General features: G+C 39.3%; 1 protein-coding gene across 1 annotated transcript in view; it reads left to right on the forward strand.

The window, feature by feature from the left end:
* The first annotated feature begins 10,342 nt into the window (after window positions 1–10,342).
* The window catches only part of LOC6583787 (UNC93-like protein), a 30,908-nt gene continuing 26,423 nt past the window's right edge, over window positions 10,343–14,827 (forward strand). Inside the window, exon 1 of the mRNA XM_015161429.3 lies at window positions 10,343–11,490. The gene's annotated coding sequence lies outside the window, so the exon portion shown is untranslated. The remainder of the gene's footprint in view (window positions 11,491–14,827) is intronic.

Genomic DNA, 14,827 nt, shown 5'->3' on the forward strand with positions numbered 1-14,827 from the left:
GCCTGTCGAGTTTTTTTTTTTTTTTTTTTTTTGCTCTTTTGATATTTTTTACAGTGTTTTACGCGACGCTTTTTATGAGCCAACAATAAGATTTTTTTTTGTGCAAGGCCGTTGGTGGCTCGTTTTGCTCAATCGTAAAAAGCCAAAATGCGATTGTTGCTGGCGCTGTTTGCCGCTGCGATTGCGCGAGCCTTTTCCAGCCTGGCCCAGTTGCTTGAATGGATTTTTATTGATTTTATCGTTCTGGGCGATCACGTGCCATTGCAGCGCGCACAGTTCAAGCCAGTCCAGGCCCAACTGCAAAGCCTTTGGGCCTGGCCTCAATGCGTGCGTTGTCCGTGAAACATAAAAGAAGCACAGATCAGACAGCTTCCCATACTAGATACGGGATTCGTGTTTAAGATAACAAATGCCGTACATTTCCTTGGGTAAAAGTCAAGACGTGACTCGGCCAGAACAGATGGACCAGTTCCACTTGCCGTACCAGTTTCGTATTGCATTTCCAATTGCAATATCAACACGGCTAACCGCAAAAGGCGCCAGCAATGCGAAAATGCAAGCAAGAGCTGTGTAAACAAGTAAAAGTGATGCTGCAGCCAATGATCGACTAGAATGCACCCATTAGGCGGCATCCGTGATATAAGAGAATCTCACATCGATATGCATATCGATATATATCGAGTTGTATGCGCGAGCAAGTCTGAGTTTTAATTGAGTAGAGACAGTCAGAGATCTCTTTTAATCTGTTGCATGCCTGGTCAAGCTATAGAATTTATGTGGACTATAGGGCATAAATGTTTGCAAGAAATTATTGGTAAACAGCTCAAACTAATGATCGACTAGAATGTACCCAGTAATTAGCAGTCGATGGGCACACTCATCGGGCATGCCTGATATAAGAGAATCTGAGATAGATACATATGTATATATATATATATGTGCGTGTTAGCTTTCATCGATATTTATCGACTTCCCCGATTTATCTAAAAGAGTTTAGTTTTAGCTGAGCAGAAACATATATACCTGGACACATTATGGAATTCATTGTGTCTATAGGGTATAACTAAAAAATAAAACATAATTTATGCTACTTTATTGCTATATGCTCTAGACTCGACTCCAATAATTTCAACTTTACTTGTGCAACATCAGCTATGCATACCCAATCAATACAGTTTATGAGGTGGCAATGTGAGAAACAGGAAAATGGCTAGACAGATAATTAGAAAGCGTAGGAAAAGTGAATAGAATCTCAGTAAATATTTGAATAAAAATAACGATCGTCTTTGTAGCTCGATCATGTTGAAAGGAGGACCAATATCCATCGCTACGAATCTACAGCCAGTTTACAGGGCATGTGGCAGTCCAGCTAGTCTAGCTAGAACTTAACAAGACTTGCCAAAAATGCAATTGTCTAGTGGTAAGGCTGATCGAGCGCCTGGTTAATGCACGTCCTTGACCATCGTAAGCAGCCAATGAGCATACGAGCAGAATTCGCAATGCGATAAATAAGTGAATAACAAAACGAAATGCATAGCGACTTGCATCGTTCCATTCGATTCGATGCGATTCGATCCAAGTCAATCCGATCCGATCCAATCGGATCCAAAGAGGCCATATGCAGCTCAAGATTTATTTATAGACAGCGCGGGCTTTTAGCCTCCATTCGAAGCACGCTGCGTATGAGTTACGCCAAGTGCAGATCGTTACAAATTATTAGCCATGTTTTATGTTTTTTTTTTGTTTTTAACTCTTTACATTTTCATACTCTGTTTATAAACGCGATTGGGGTATATGGAGATTATTTGCGTTGTTCAGCTCAGCTGATGAAGAATTTCAAATTGGAATGTTGACTAATATAAATGAGAATTCTTATGCTAATGATAAGGCTAAAGATAATGATAATGCTAATGTATGCCAATACTAATGTCGATGTTAGTGAATTGATAGACAATAATACTAATGATACTAATGCTAATGCTAATGCAAATGCTTATGTTAATGCCATTATTTGAGCTAATGCTAATAACAATGATTATGATTATAATAATGTTAATGTTGATTCTGATGTTATTTCTAGCCCAATAATATAATATAAATGCTAATACTAATGTTAATGCTAATGCTAGTGCTAGTGCTAATGCTAATACTGATGCTAATGCTAATGCTAATGATTATGCTAATGCTAATGCTTATATTAACGCTAATACTAATGCAAATGCTAATGCTACTGCTAATGTTAATGCTAATGCTTATGTTAATGCTAATAATAGTGTTAATGCTAATGCTAATGCTACTGCTAATGCTATTGCTATTGCTAATGTTAGCGCCAATGCCAATGATGTGTTAATGCTAATGCGAATGCTAATGATAAACGTTAATGATAATGCTTTGTTAATACTAATGGTAGTGCCAATACTACTGCTAATACTGATGCTCATGCTTTGGTAATGGGAAATATTGCTAGTGATAATGATAAAGATTTAATCTTCATTTAATACTTCTTCATTTAATGCCAGTTCAAGGGACGATGCAGTCATAATGATCATAGCAATGCTAATAATAATAATACCTCTTATTAAAGCTAACCCTGTAATAAAACTATAAACGCGCATTGAGCAGTCTGTTACACCCGATAGTAGCATTCTTAATTGTACGGGTTTATCGTGTCTTCTTTTATTTTATTTGCTTTTGTGCATCGTATAGCATTTTAAAGAAAACGATAGCGCTCACTGGGTGCGTCCGAATGCACATGAATTTCGGTGTCGATGTCGACTTAATGCACCTTTCGCAGCAGCCCGCGTGGCTCTTTGTCAAAGAGCTGGCTCAAAGCTGATGATGAAGCTGGCAATCGCTGCCCAGAGGCCCCGTATCGCACTTGGCTGTTAGTTTTGGCTCAGATCCAATGGACAAGCCACAAAACGATTATTGCGCCGATGCCCGTTCAGCGATTCTAGTTTGAACTGGCCCAAAGCGGTTTCAAGCTGTTTAACGGCCGCTGCCATCGCTGCCATCGGCCGCTTGCCGGTTTTTCAAATGGGGGCTTGTTGGTGTCGCCGTCGCTGCTGCCGCCGCTGCTGCTGCTGCTGCTGCTGCTGACGTCGCTGCTGCTGTTGCGGTTGCTGTTGGTTGGCTGTGTTGAGCTCTATCCAAAGCTTGTCGTAGGTACACCAAAGCCAAAGCCAAAGCCAAAAGCAATTGAAAGATTGATGGCTCTACTTCGGCGGGCTAATGATTCAAAGCAGACCGACGCAGCGGCGGCGGCCTCACCGTTTCGTCCCGCTGCTGATACTGAACGCGATACGAACATGCTCCACACCCACCCCCTGGGTTCTATTTAAAGTATAGATATCCCCCCTCCCCCCACACACACACACACACACTTATTTGTTTTTACCGTTTCTTGGCTGGCTTAGTCGATGGGTAGGGCTAACCGTCCAAGCAGTTTCCAAGTTAACAGCTCGAAATTTAACCAAATGATGTGTTAAATGGGCCAACGATTCTTAGATAAGAATAGAGGTGAAGAAGAATAGAAGAGCAATAAACCATGCAAATTAATTGACTTTCCAAGTCAATGGATTCGAATTTCTGAATCAAATATTATAATCAAATTCATTATTGCTATCATTTGCATTACTATTGTCATCATCGATGGCTTCGTTGATGATTATTTATTATCATCATTATGATTCACTCTCACTGTTGCTGCGGTTCGCATAATCATTGTCATTAGCATCATCATTAATAGTAGTTAATCATTTAGCTAGCATTGTCATCTTTATTAACATTATAATTGAAAGTATTATCATTACTATTGTTCAATATATATTGTCGCTGCTCTGTAGTATTATCATGATCATTGTCATTATCATCATCTAATTAGTATTAGAATGATTATTGTTATAATCATATGAATTGTTATTTTCATTAGCATTGTTATTGCTATTATCATTGCTATTATCATTATCATAAACAATTATCAACATCAACAACAATTATCATAAACAATAGTTTAGCCATTATCTTTGTCATCATCTAATTATGATTAGAATGCATATTAATCATTAGAATTGTCATCAATATCATTTCTAATTTTATTATTATTCCCATTAACATTATTATTCATATGAATTTTGCAATATAATGTTTAATCAAATGCTAAAATTTGACAACCATAAATTGGACTCCCAAGTAATAATATCATCGACTCCATCTGAGGCGCGAATCTCTCTGACAATCTCGAAACGACTCGATGCGTAATATAGTTGGATATCGCTTTTGCGCAGCTTTTCTGAGAGTTTTCATGGCGAAATGCTGCTCAGCTGCCGCAAACCAATATTTTCCGGCGTGCATTAGCTGGCCGGAGTCTCCAGCGGGGTGTTAATTGGCCTTTGTTTATATTGAGAGAGAAGTGAACGAGTTTGGCCGTCGAATTTGTTCTTCATAATAATTGATTTAATTATGAGTGCGTGTGGTGCAACGCTTATCCGCAAAATAACAGTAATGCCCGGCCGGAGTAATAGTTTTATTATTCCTCCTTCTCAGCATTTCATCGAACAACAAAATATTGCAGCAAATGTTGAAATATTTCTCTTCATATTTGTGTTTAATTGGCAGCAGCGAGTGTGGATGGAAAGCCATACAGTGGTCTACATACATACATACATGCAAATGTGTGGCTTGTGTACGTGTGTAACTGTATTTATATCTAACACGCATTTGCATGTAGAGCTGGTGCTAAGTCAATAGACCGATCCCTCCGCTAACCCCTTTGTAAACGGGGTCCAACTGATAGCCAGCGGCAGCAAAGCGCGTTAAAGTTGACAGCACAGCTATCACTCACACACACACATACACACACACACACACACACACACACACACACACACACACACACACATACACCCACATAGTGAACTTGAAAAGGTTATTAAAAATTCAAGTGCGGTAGTTGGGTGCTAAGGTAAACAGTCGACGACAATGCGTCGCGACGCCGACGCCGACGCCGACTGCGACTGCGACTGCAGCTGAGCAGCGAACAGCGAACAGCAAGCGTAGCGCCAGTTGGTTATATAGCAGTTGACCCATATTGTCGCATGGTCGAGATCGCTGGATTTGCCACAACAATGAATTATGCTGTGTTTATATGCTGCCTATCGCCCCCTCATTGCCTACGCGCACAGTCTGCTTAGCTGCTCGACTAAAATATACCCTATTTTCATGCATTATCATTGTCAGTAGCATTACCATAATCATTATGCTCGCACTACTTTCATTATCATTGTCATCGCCATTGTCACATCTGAAACATGCTGGGAACTCCTGGGAATGCCTGAAGATACTTTCCAAATAGTTAGCGGGGCAATCATCGATGCTAGAAATGAAGAAATGAAGTTCTATGAAGTCTTATCCTAGTCATGATACCAAGTTCCCGATGATTAGAGCTTGATAGGTATGAAAAAGAAATCGTCAATTCTGTTTTTGGGTTAGCCTAGGTATATGATAGAGACTCAAGGACAATGTTCAAGATTTGACTAGAGAGTAAACCCAGACTTTGAAGACAGGTTCTGTGGGTGACTGACGGAAAACAAAAATTTCTAATGAAAGCAACAAATGGGGTCCCTACTATATAAAAGCAGAAGTATGGCGCAAGTTAATGCTGTCCGTGCAACCTTGGGAACAATTTCAGCGAGCTGGCATGTTTATAATAGCTGATAGAGACATATAGTCGAGCTGCGTGTACTGGAACTTCTGAGATCTCCGGCTTGATTAAAAAATTGTCAAATTGTCAGTGCAGTTGAAAGCGCACCTGCAGCGAACCTCTCTCTCTCTCTCTCTCTCTCTCTCTCTGACTCTCTGCTCTCTGATAAAAAAAAAAAAAAAAAAACTACCGACATCTATAAATTCGCAGTAAATGAAATCAAATCTATAAACTTTTTTCTCATTTACTGCAAAAATGCATCAGAAGACATAGAGCATACTTGATGGACTGAAGAGAGAGCCGACCTAGCAGAAACAGTCGATAAAGTTCAAGTAGAGGCCTTAATAGAGCAAATGAGCCACAGGAAAGGTGTTGGAAAAGAGTGTGCGAAAAGGACAGAGTAGATCTTTACTCTCTCTACATAGAAAGCTCCACTATGAAGTTGTTGCTGGATAACGCCCAGATCCAAACTGGGAGGCAGCCCAAGCCAAAGAATTGAGCCCTAATAAAGAATCATTATCATTACTATAGCTATTACCATGATCAGTATCATAATCATTATGATAGTTAATGATAGTTAATGCAAACGAAGCTCAGCTCAGAGAGATACAGCTGCAGGCTTGGTAATCCATATTCCACTTATTCTACTCCAACTTATACACAACTTATACACACACACTCACCGACAGGCGTCTGAGTTGAAGTTCGCATAAATGTATGCAATGTAAAATAGAACTGAACTCTGCTAGATCTTGCTTGCAGATAGGAAATATAGAATAAAACTCTGTTGATATTTAAAATAAATTTGATTAGCTCATTTAAACTATAGAACTATTGTAATAGATGGGTACATAATACAAACTTCTTCTTTCATTTCTAAGAATAATCGAAATAAAAGAGAAAAACTATCCATTGTGAATCGCTGTGTATTTTTGTGAATTTTTAGGGTATCCACAGTGCGTTCAGTTGGGCGCAATTCGGTTGCCTTCACATTTCTAAGAAGCAAAAATTTACGAGCATTTGCGGTACTCGTAAAAATTATTTGCATTTTTCTCTGGGCCGCAGATACGAATGTGTGTGTGCGAGTGTGTGTGTACTTTTATATCAGCTAGATATATACCCGATATATAGATAAATAGCGAGCCGTACAAGTCGTTCTTAGTCAGCTCGAATATGGCATTCAGCTCAGCGCATATCATCATAATTATATTTAAATTCTAATCTATTGTGAATATCTCTCACTCTTATACACACTATATGCATATATGTATGTGTTTGTCTATTGGGATCGTTATGCAATACAGCGGATTGGACACGTGTCACACGTGTCCAACAAGTGACGTCGACGCCGACGCCGACGCCGACGCAGAGGTCGACACAGTCGATCTATATGCATATAGCCATTTGATATAGCTTGCACGATAATTGCAGTGAGCATTACTTAACTGTTGTTACTCCCTTTCACTCCCCGCTATCTGCTCCCCGCTCCCCGCTCCCCGTCCTCCCCTGCCTTCAGCTCGGGTGAGTCGGCAGCACTTGCAACTACGTCACGTGCTGCTTGAACCGTGTTCACTCCGGCGTGCACTGGACCCCGGGGCGGCTTTTGGCAGATTTGTGCAGATTCTGTGCACTCTAATTGGCAGAGAACGTTCGCAAATTGAATCCCGCCAACTGTCTTATAAATAAATTAACAATTAATAGACTCGTTCGCGCCGCGCCAACACCAAGCGCTACTTATAGTGGAAAAGTATGTGCACATATGTATGTATATATGTATCTATATTAATATATTTATATAGAGAAAGAAATGTTGCGGCCTCAATACATGGAAAATTTATAGCTAACTAATTTGACGACAGTATAAGACGCCCATGGAACTGCAGAAGATTCTGCTTGGATGGTGACTGTGCTTTACATTACATAGATATGTAAGTTGTCGCTCTTTATAAGCGACTATTAGCAGACCTCAAAAGACGTCAGCAGAAAACAATAAAATGACTATTGGAAAGCTGCACAAGATTATCTTCTTAGAGGAGTATAACAGCAGTATATGAGTGTGCGAGCTGTAAGACCATTAAAATATACAAGTCTTGGTCAGAATCAAATAAGAACGAAGTGCACAACAGACTGAGTCATACGTCTTTATAAGAGTCGAAATATATTCCAGGGGTATGGAGCGCTGCAGCTTAGTATAAGACTAAAATTATGGCATAATTAACTATGTAATCCGAATCGTATAAGAATAAAGTGCGTTTTCAACTGTTTGTATAAGTTGATTTACCATAAAACTGTTATTGTATTACATAGGTGTATATGTTATCTTTATGAGACTGTTACAAGTTATTTTCAGAACTACGCTTAATCCAATAGGAACAACACGGATATTCGGCATGACTATGTTAGCTGTTGCTCACAGAAGCACTATCTGATAAGAAACTAGTGAGGTTATTATGCAGATAGATATGATTTAAGTGAGATTTATTTGATCGACTTTACAAGCCAAAATAAATTTGTATAAGACAAGCACTAATTATCATACGTTTAATCTTCGTATACGTAGCAAGTCCCTATAATAGGCTGTAAATAACTGTTATACACATAAACTATAACAATCTGGGTTTCATTACTAGAAAATTACAAAAGAAATAAAAAGAAAATAGGATCAATAATACTGTCATATTTCTAGAAAAATCGATCATATAGATAATACTTACTAAATTGTATAAAAAGCTATAAATTACAACAGTTTTGAGCAGAAAATGCAAAAGTAACGCGAAAACAAAATAGGATAAATAATAATAGCATATCTCTAGAAAATTCTGTAATACTATATATAATATTCTGCCTAGCATATTTATAATTTGTAGAAGACGTATGGAAATGTGCCCAGTGTCACGTAAACGAAAGCAAATTATTAAAATGAAAAGTGTTTTTGTGGCTAAAATTAATTTTAAAGGACACGAAATGAGACGAATGCGTAGCAGCCATTTGTATAAGACGAAATCGAAAGAGCTGAGAGCAAATGAGTGCGATTAGTATAACATATACTTACAGTATAAGAGCTGCTATGCAAATTCGGCGCATGCACAAAAAGCATAGGTAAAAGAAAAGGGAAATAGAAATAATAAACAATAGGTATATACACAGACACACATGTGTGCGTGCGTGCATGTAGGTAAATAGCAGCCAGTCTGTGCGCTCGTACTTTTAACGAATATAAGAGTGACATTTCAGAGGCAATTAACGGAACCCAAATAAGTTGCCAAACGGCAAAAAGACAATTCGAAGCAGATTCATAGATGAGATATAGATAAACGGGAATAGATATCTGCTCACATACATACATAAGTATGTTTGTAGGTATGTGTGTATGTACATACATATGTCTGTTAACATTTGTATAATCTCGTGACGTTTGTCGATGACGACGGCGATGGCAAAAGATGACGAAAATCGAGGCGACTTTCGGCGGCGACGTCGTTTCATTTGGGCAAACAAATAAATAAATAATTAATAAATTTCAGACTGATACGATATAATGGCCATTTTTTTGTCTCGCTACAATTGTTGTTGTTGTTGTTGGTGTTGTCTTTGTTGCTGCTGCTGTTGTTGTCATTGCCTGGGTATACGTATGCTGCGGCTTGTTTGGCGACTGCTACTGCGCAGCTACTGCGCGGCCACTGCGCAGCTGCCGCTTTTGTTTTCTCGTTTCGTTTGCCTTTCGGAAAGCATTCAACAATTGACGCAGGCTCTGACAGTGACACACAAAACGGGATGCCAGCGCATTAAACAGTAGCAAAAATGAGAGCGCGAGGGGGACAGAGAGAGAGAGAAACAGAATGCGAATGCGAGTGTGAGTGTATGTGTGCGTCAGTGGAAGCATGAAAGAGAGGGAGGAGCGATTTATCAATCACAGCATGCAAATCGTTTTTCATTAACGGCAATTATTAGCAATTATTGCATTATAAGAGATGCTAATGGACAGCCGAGACGCAGCGATGCTGCGACCGCGACCGCAACCGCGACCGCGACCCAGACCTAGACGAAGATCGAGAGCATCGAACAAGGAGCACACTCTCACGCACATTGTTACCGAAGTAGGCGTGGCTGAGCGGCGCGCAGTATCAATTTCTAATGAAAGTTGAAAAGCGCCGCTTGTGCGATTGGCTGAATGGTTGTAGCAGCCCCGCTGTCTGTCCGTTAGTCCGTCCACTCGCAACTCGCAATCCGCAGCGGCGAGCGCCAAGGGAGCCACAGTAAAGACAGGCACGAAGCGCCAGCAGCCAGCAGCCAACAGCATCGAGCAAGTTTGAAGCGAGTTCGAAGCCGCAGGCAACGATGCTGCGCAGTCAGCGCCAGCGGCAGCAGCGACGCAGCGTGCTCACCCGCGCACAGACGACGCGACGCACGAATAGAGCCGAAATAAAAAGCTTGCGATTGCTATGAAGCTGCAGCTTCGCTTTATTTGCGCTCTTCCACTCATGGCGCGCTCCCTCTCTCTCGCTCTCTCAAACAGCTGCTGATGCCGTCGTCAGCAACGTCGACGTCGACGTTGACGGCGTGTAAACAGGATCTGAGCGTATATTACGTAGCGACTGGCTTTAAGCCAACATCATTCCCAAGCCGAACGCCAGCAACAGCTGCCGCAGCTCCACAACACACGCTCCACGCTCCACGCTTCAAACACAACAAGCTCCACACACGAATAGTGCACGACGATCTGCGATAACGAGCAGCTGTTATATATTTTTTTTTCGGGCCCGTTGTCAGTGTCAGTTATCTGGCCGCATCTCTGCCAAAACGCAAATTTCCAAAGCAGCAGCGGCAGCGGCAGCAGCAGCAGCAACAGCAGCAGCAACGGCTCTCCTCAGCCCCAACACCCTCGCAGGGCAGCGACAAGTGCAAAAGTGAAGTGAACTCCACCATACCGATAAGCATCGCTTCGTCGGCTTCACTCTCTCGTGTCTCGCTCGTGTCGCGCTCGGCTCGCCATCGTGTCGCTCTGCGCCCGACGCTCGGCTTGCGCACCGCTTCAAGTCCCATTGTAAATTACTTGCAAAGTAAAATTTAGTCTCGGCTTTTAATACCGTTTTAGTGCGTTTTCGAGTTGGTCGTGTTTTTTGTTACCAAAAAACCAAATACAAAATAAAATACAAATTTACAAAAATCGTAATCAACAAATAACTAGAAACATAATTTAAAGGCTTAAATCTGTGTCTGTGATATATCCAAAAAAATTTAAATACAAAATAATTTCAACTAGATTATCACGCAAAACCAAATTTTTTTTTTGTTCGGTTTTCCTCAGTTTTTACACAAAAACTTTTGAACAATTTGAAAACAACTAAAAAAAAAAAACTTTTCGCACGTCCTGCGTGCGATTGGCACAAAAAATATTTTCGGTTTTATTTTTTTGTAAAAATTTAACGGAGATGTAAACTATTCGCCCCCGCCAACCGAGCAGCGCTTCCTATAAATTAAGAACAATTTTCTCCGTTTCGCACGCCGCAAAATAAAATAAATTCAAATCGAAGAGCAGCAAAGATTACGTAACACTTTGGCTGCAAGTACCATAAATAACTCTTATAAAAAGGCAAAACGATCCACTAAACAAAAAAACACCATAAATATTCCAAAAACAAATTCGAGACGGAAGTGTAACTGTTTTTTTTTTCTGCGCACAGCGGCGCATCCTGTTTGAGCTTATCGCGCACTTACACACACACACACACAGAGTCAGAGGAGACACTGGCTGGCGCTCTCGCATACGTATAAGAGCTGTGCAAACGGTAAGTTGTTAAATACTGTAAATGTAATTTTACATTGGATTTCAGCCTTAGCATAAATAGCAGACAGAACTAAGCAGCATACTAACAGTGGTATAAGAGTATAAGAGCGTGCTCTGTTGCGACTGGCCATAACATGGCTCAAATTCTAGTGCAAAACTATTGGCGGTATAAGAGCCGCTGGGCAAGGCGAAAGGGGGACAGTCGGTCGCAGAGCACAAATAAACAAAAACAAACAACTATTGCATAGTGTGTTTCAGCAACAGAAACCATAAATAACGCGTCGAAATCGAACTGTGGGTGGAGGTGGAAGTGGAAGTGGAAGACGAAGTATATGATCAAACAGTTCTAATGAAAGCCAACCACCCCGCCCGCAAGGCCAAGGGCCGGCGGGGAAGGGCGGGCCCTGGCGTGCGTGCATGTGTGTGTGTGTGTGTGAGTGCAGTGCAAGTCGTAAACAAAACAATAAAAGTACGAAAAAAATAATACAGATATATGTTCGTGTATGTCTCTGTATATATGTATACATATACATATATATAAAATATAAAGTTGTAAATAAATACATTGCCTAAGCGCATGCAAATTTAAATGCCCAAAACTAAAGAGTGTATAAAAAGGGTAAATATATATACATATAGATATGTATATATATATATATGTATATGTATATATGTAGGGCAGGCTGTCAATCAAGCGAGAAGCGTTTAATTGACAGCTGGGCCTAGACACAAAGACGCCGCATTTGGCAATCGTTAAGTCAAGCGCCCAGCTTAACAATGCTAATATTAATAATAGTAATATTAAGAAGAATATTCATTATAATAATAATAGCCATCCTAATAGTAATAATAATAGCGATTCGCTGTTTGCCATTCACGAATCTATAGCCCATTGCCCAAATGCGGCCAAGTGACGCGCGAATGGAGCTGCGAATTCGAATGCGAATTCGAATACGAATGCGAATGCGAATGCGAATGCGAATGCGAATCTGAATCCCAATGCGAGCGGGCGGAGTATCTTATGGATATGTCCGCTGCCTGATGATCGTTGGCATGCGCGACCGCATGAGCTGTCGCTTGGTTATTTAAGCGCTCGACGCACATGCGCAGTTTATCAATGCCCGAGCTTAGGCCAGATGTAGCCACACACAAAAAAAAAAAAAAAAAAAACAGAGCCCAACTCCAAGACAAAATCAAAAACAAAAAATCATACAAATATACAAAAAAACACACAAAAAATCAGCATAGAAAACTTTCACTGCTTACGACGTTCCAGTTTTAATTTCAGTTTCAGTTTTAGTTTTTTTCAGTTTCCGCTTGAATTTGAGTTTCAGTTTTCGATTAGTCTAAAAATGCGCTTCATGCTACCCAAAACTCAAGAGTCAAATGGGCATTGATATACCCTATACAGTAGGAAATAAATACAAGAGTTACATATTGAGTTAGAAGAGATCTATAGATATAACATATTTGATATAGGCTCTATTTGATCATTTAAGAAGAACCATTTAACCAAATCTCATATCCAAAACACTTATTTGTATATCCTGAACTCTTTGAAATTAAGAATTAGTTAAATTAGTTAAGACTACAGAGACTTCACTAAGTATACATATAGATCAACAGACAAACTTGCTCTGTCCCATCTTTCCATCCCTCTATAGAACCTGTATAACTTGTAAAAACTTAAGATCTATACTTCATGTGGAATCTTCTAAAATGGCTTTCACATAATCGATTTTTTCACTTCTTAATCGAAATTGACTTGGAAAGTTACCGAACTAGAGTTATTTGATTAAATTTCTTAGAAATTTCTGGCTAGATTATTAAATATTTCTCATATTTCATATAGATTTTCTGCAATTTTTCATTTTCGGTCGAGATATCTTCGAGTTAAGCATACCCGACACTAGAACTTTCCAACAATATGATTGATATTGAATGCATATCCTGCTGCACTCAATCATCTCGCCAAGTGCCATCTAAGCCCCCTTAAGCTTCGACTAAACATTTAATCTTTTGTGCGTTTTAAGTTTGTGAAGTTTCGAGCGGATTTCCGCCGATGTAAATTGTTCACTTCCAAGACAATTTACATAAATACTCTGACGATAACAAATCACCTAAACAAAAAGCAAAAGCAAAGCAAAAAAAAAAAAAAAAAAAGTACAAAGTTCTAATTAAATGTTAGTTACAACTGCAGCAACAACAACAGCAGTGGAGGGAAAAAAACTAATTTGCATTTTTTGGAGAGCGTCTAAAAGGTGAGAAAATTATTGCTACGTCGATTGCGATTGCAAATGCCGACTGTTCGAGTCAAGTGCCTACTTGAGTGGAAAATCAATGCACTTCCGCAAAATGGTCAAACACACACGCACACACAGAGATACACATACGCAGATACTTGCTGACAGTTTGAGATACTCACACGAAGATACAAACAGCGGCGGGGCAAACAAAACTATTTGACGAGCGCGCAAACTTTTTAATTATTTATAGCAGCTGCGACGCGAACGGCGACGCTGGCAGCGATGCGACGCAACGCGTCGAGTATAACATTCGCACTGCGCACTGCATTAAATAAGTTAATAATTTGCCAACTGTAAACAGTTATGCAACGATAGATAGGGAAACATATAGATCTATATATCCTACATAAAAAAAAAAAATAAATATATATATAATATATATTATATTACTTTATATATATTACTTTACAAGCTAATTAGAAATATCGCTCACAGATATTTCAATCTAGCGAATCGATTGCCTAAACAGCTTCGATTTTTCCAAATTCTAAAATTAATTTTCAGCTGACAACGAAAATTTAAAAAATAAATAATTTTAGTTATTTTACAATTGTAAATAAATCAAATCTTTCTTATTTAGCCATTTATTTTTTATTTCATTCAAATGTCAGGCAAATAAGGGATAAATCACTAAAAGCTGACAGTGTTGTATACCAGCTGTAAAAACAAAGTTAATCTTCATGATTTGCCCATTGACTAGCTCTGACTAGCTCCGTAAATACTTAATTTGAATTTAATAGCAGTGTTGTATAACAGTTCAAATGGTGCTAATAAATTTTAGTGCTGTTGATATAAAGCACTATTAATCCGTTACTAAAGGAAATTAGTCTATTGAGTTCCATTTTCATTTCACAGTGTTGTATAACAGTTCAAAAAGTACCGTTGCTTACGTCTCGTCAAAGAAAAAAGAAGTCTATATAGCTTAGAGGCAAAGCGCGCAGTTAATATTACAGTGGTACATAGTATTAGTGTTGTATAACAGTTCAAATGGTACTTTTACTGTTGTTGATATAAAACACTAAGGGAAATAAT

The sequence above is a fragment of the Drosophila mojavensis genome, unplaced genomic scaffold (assembly GCF_018153725.1).
Source record: "Drosophila mojavensis isolate 15081-1352.22 unplaced genomic scaffold, ASM1815372v1 contig_136, whole genome shotgun sequence".
Classification (NCBI taxonomy): Eukaryota; Metazoa; Arthropoda; class Insecta; order Diptera; family Drosophilidae; genus Drosophila; species Drosophila mojavensis.